Here is a 4,590-nt window from a genome sequence, read left to right as displayed (position 1 = left end):
ATGAGATCATGCCAGACAGCAGGGAAATTGTCTTGGGTGTTTGGTGAGATGAGGGGAACCAGGCCCATCTTGTTGTTGGTGTGAGCTTGCCAGATGATAACACACCGCAAAGCCCACTGTTCCCAATCCCACTCTGGGAAGTATGTCTAAGACTTGACACAATACAGCAGTGAACTCTCATGGCCTTGGACGGGCCCCTAGTGTCAGCACAGGCTGTCAGGAGCACATGAGCCTGTGTCTGCTCTCTTCCTTGGCCATCTGAGGTGGTAAACCTTCCTGCAGTCAGAGACACAGTGATGTCAGATCCCCGCCTCTTAATGTGGACACTATACAGAACCCACCAGGGACACACCAGCACCCACCAGGACTCCACTTCCTCCAAGACCTTGATCCCTCAGTTACCTAGTCTACTCACCCTCTCTCTCCCTACTGATGGTCCAAGGGTAGGTTACAGCAGGACCTGGAGGATCAGGAAGGTACAAATCCTATGGGTGTGCCTGGGGACCTATTTGATGATGGTCCTTGGCCAACCCACAGATTCCTCAGTTGCACAAAATGGGACTGAGGGATGGGGCCATCTCCTGTCCTGCCAGTTTCTGATCATAAAGGATGGAAAAAAATGAGATGCTTGGAAGTACCACCTAGATATCCCTTCCTTTGTTAGCATTTCCCTGCCTGCACATCTGGGCAGGGGTTCTGCTGCAGACCTGACCTCTTAGCCAGTGGCTATAGACAGGGATGCATCACTACCAACCAGGTCCTTGTCTGGACACTTCACTCCCACCATCTCAGACGCTCTCTCTCTTTCTCTCTCTCTCTCTCTCTCTCTCTCTCTCTCTCTCTCTCTCTCTCTCTCTCTCTCGTGTTTCTACTCTCTAGACAGCTGACACTGCTGTTAACTGTTTCTTGATCTTTTCCCCCCTTCAATTTCAAGAACAACCAGGATGCCACACACAAGTATGAGACCCAGAGGGGCAGGGATATGGTCCTGGAGGGGTCCATGGATCCAGGGAGCTCCTCCCCACACTCCAGACCTGAGAGAGTGCTGGGGCTTCTGCGTTGCTGGTGGGAGTCCCTGGGTCTTCTAGCACTAGGCTCTGTATCTTTGTGAAGGAGGGCAGCTCAGGATCCCACCCATGCACATGCATGCAATGCAGCATTGTGTCTTTCTTGACAGTTTAAAGGCTAATAAGCTCCCAAGAATTAGATGTGTTAATCTTATGTTTTCAGGCCCAAACACTTCTGCAGGAAGCTGGGGCTCTCTGCTCGCCCAGTTCACAGAGCACTTAATTGTTGTCTCAGTGGCTCCTTCTTCCTTTACACTTACAGGCTGGGGGTGGCTCTGATTTTGGGGCTGCAGGGGTGCTCCCTGGATCAGGAAGGCAGCCTGGGAGGGGCTAACAGAAGGAGAGCTCTCAGGCTCACAGGACAGGGAGGAGGAGGAGCAGGGGGAACAGAGGGAGCAGGGGGAGCAGGAGGAGCAGGAGAGGTCCTGACTAACCCCTGCACTAGGCCTTCCTGCACCTCCCCCTTGTGGCTCTGCTCTGTGCTCAGCCCATGAGGGTTAAGCACTTAGTAAGTCTTAAGTCTGATTGAGTCTAAGATCCAAAGTGAGATCCCTGCCCTCTCGGTGGGCAGTGGAAAGCACATGATAGAACGTGTGTTGCCTCAAAATATGCCTCACTGATATCTGTAACCAAGTTGAAGATACTTAAGATTTGGGGAGCTTGGAGACAGTCATCTACAACAAAAGACAGACGAACAAGAGGAAAACAGGCACATTCATGGACACGTGAGGTGGGTGTCACACGAGAGCCCTGGTGAGAAGCGACTCAAAGCGACGGCTTCAGCTACCGTGTCTGTCATAAGCAGCCTTCTTATAATGCATGATCAATTCCAGAGAAAGGACAGGATGACACATGGCAGACATGGAGGGTACACGGAAGGAAGAGGATAGGAAATGGACCAACAGGGTAGAACCCTAGTGAACTCCTCTGGGGCCATCCTCCAGCTGATGAGGGTGGAAAGGCTCTGAATTTACATACTGCATTGAGTCAGGGAAGCTGAGAGGAGAGCCGACCTTTTGTCTTTGTAACCTCTGACCTGCTTTTGGACATTGCAGTTGCTTGGGGCAAGTGCAAATCCAACTGGCTGCCCTAACCATAAGCCTCAGGGTTTGCTGGCCAGTGTATGTGTCTGGATTCGAACTCTGAGGTTCACTGGGCCCAGGACACTATGATGGCATAATGATGAATATATGAGTACATGTGATGTCAAGGCAGGCACTCGCCGTTCTGTACTGCCAACAGCACAGGCTCTCTCTCATCTCAGAGTGAGCTGGCTTCTCTGCCCTGATCCTGAGCTGGGAGACCACATGGAACCACACACTTACAGTAGGTGGCCCATGGAATGAGCTGGGGAAGACCAGCCAATGCTGAGCAGGTGGGGATCAGTTTCAGAAAGGGGAACCGCCTATGAGAGAGACTCTCTAGGGGATCACCTCATTCTAACATCTTCTCCATTCTAATCCTGTCTCAGTGGGGCCTCAGTCCATGGCATGGGCCACCATTGTAATTATATCCAGCCTTTACGCATCTTTAAGGGTTGTAATCCACCAGACCCAGCGGTCACCAGGGAGTCTCACTATCAAGGATGAGAACATCTGTGGCTACTAATTCATGAGTGTTGTGTGGTGTGTGGGTCACCCGTAACCCAAATGACACTTTTAAGTCTCAAATGCCTTTCTTAGCATCAAGTTACATGGAACCAACATTGGTCCCCAGAAATGGGTCTTAATGGAGTCTATGAAGTAAGAAGGCAGAAAGAGAGAGAGAAGGAGGAGGTCCTACAGGGCATCTTAGGATCCTCCCTTAACTCTCCAAGGTGATCTTGGAGGCCTGGTGGGTCAATCCACAGGCTGCTTCATCTAGGGGTGCTTGAGGTCTAAGAACAAAGGGAACCTGGGAACAGTAGTCCCAGCACTGTGTGGCTGTGGTCTTCCCTCTGAGGGTGTGAGCTGTAGGAAGGAGTCCCTCATAACAGTGCTGGTGGCCGGAAGGGAGCAATGACCAGGGAGACTCAGACACACTGAAGAGCGATTCCTTTCCCTGCCCGGCTTGCTGCCTGCTGAGGGCTACAGTGGAGGATGGGTGGGCAGAACATGGAGTCTGCTGGAAACAGAAGCTAAGAGTTCCTTGGTTGGATGAGGCAGGGGCTTTGTCTGAGGCAAAGCACAGTATGAGACATAAAACACAGTTTATTGTTACCTGGTCTTCTCTAGAGCATCAGAAACACAGAAGAACTGGGATACAACGGGGAGGACCAGTGTTGAGAAGGCTGGCACCTGCAGGAGCATCCCTGGAGAGCACTTCTGGGGGGCATCCCTGGAGGGCACCCATGGAGAGCACTCCTGCCTGTAGGGCACCCATGGAGGGCACCCATGGAGGGCATCCCTGGAGGGCACTCCTGGAGAGTACACATGGAGAGCACTTCTGGGGGGGGGGGCACCCATGGAGGGCTGCTAGAAGATTTAAATGTCAGCTTGGGGCTCATAGACTTTGAGATCAACTTTCTGACTACAAATCCTGCCTCACTCTTTTGTTTGCTTGTTTGTTTTGTTTCCCATCTCTACCCAGGATGCTGGGCAAGTTATTTAATCTCTCTGGGCCTCAGTTTTCTCATCTGTGAAATGAGACCACAGAATGAGACCCCTCACAACATTGGGCTGACTGAGGACTGAATCTGAGCCTCGTGCTTTCTGCAGAGCACAGGCCCCAGCCAGTGTCAGGAGCGCAGTTGGGATTGGGCTCCTACGGAGGTGGGTGGGCCAGCCGGCCCTGGAGTTCTCCTCTGACCTCAGAAGCCCCTGGAGGGTGGAGTGTTCAGGACAGAGGATCTCATTAAAGAAACCGAGTCTCTGGCAGGCGAAGTGGCTTCTTTAAGCTTGTGTGGCTGAGCTGCTGAGGGGAGATTGTCTATGTCACTGTGCGACTCTGGCCAGGCCGTCTGAACCTGGTGGGGCTGCCCCAGGTCTCCTACACCTCTGGGAGGCTCCTGTAGCTCAGCCTGAATAAGCCAGAAAGGGGGTCCCATGTGATCCCAGATGCCGGGGGAGCAGCCAGCTGGCACCTCGGAAGTTGTCAGGGGCTTCCTTCCCTACCTAAGTCACTCTCTTCCCTTCCCTAGCTCTCCTCTCACCCTAGCCCGGGGCTGTCCTGCCCACTCCCCATGGGTTGCTCCTCCTGGATGGAGCAAACTTCCCTCATACTAATGTGAGCACAGCATCTCCACTGAAATCCCTGCCTGGATGAGCCGCTGGCTGGAGGGTTTAACTCGTGTACACAGGCAGAGCTCACGGGCTTGTCCCTAATATTTATTCTGGTGACTGTAGCATGCAGATAAGGTGAGTGTCTGGCGCCGGCACACAGAATAAATTTACATTCTGGAAGCCACAAAAAGCTGAGTATACAAGGCATTATGGGCCTGGCTGGGGGCCTAGAGAGGAGAAAGCCAGCTTTTACCTCAGCAGGTTCCGCCTGTGATGCTCCAAGCTGAGACTAGCCTTGTACTTGAAGCACAGCGTCGCCTGTC

General features: G+C 52.7%; 1 long non-coding RNA gene across 1 annotated transcript; it reads left to right on the top strand.

The window, feature by feature from the left end:
• The first annotated feature begins 2,298 nt into the window (after positions 1-2,298).
• Positions 2,299-3,595, top strand: LOC116095587. The gene is made up of 2 exons (XR_004120657.1): positions 2,299-2,442; positions 3,281-3,595. It is a non-coding gene; the product is annotated as an uncharacterized LOC116095587 (long non-coding RNA).
• Positions 3,596-4,590: the final 995 nt, after the last annotated feature.

Source organism: Mastomys coucha, unplaced genomic scaffold (assembly GCF_008632895.1).
Source record: "Mastomys coucha isolate ucsf_1 unplaced genomic scaffold, UCSF_Mcou_1 pScaffold18, whole genome shotgun sequence".
In the NCBI taxonomy this organism is placed as follows: Eukaryota; Metazoa; Chordata; class Mammalia; order Rodentia; family Muridae; genus Mastomys; species Mastomys coucha.
Note: the sequence above shows the minus strand (reverse complement) of the source record. Positions and strands in the feature narration are given on the sequence as shown.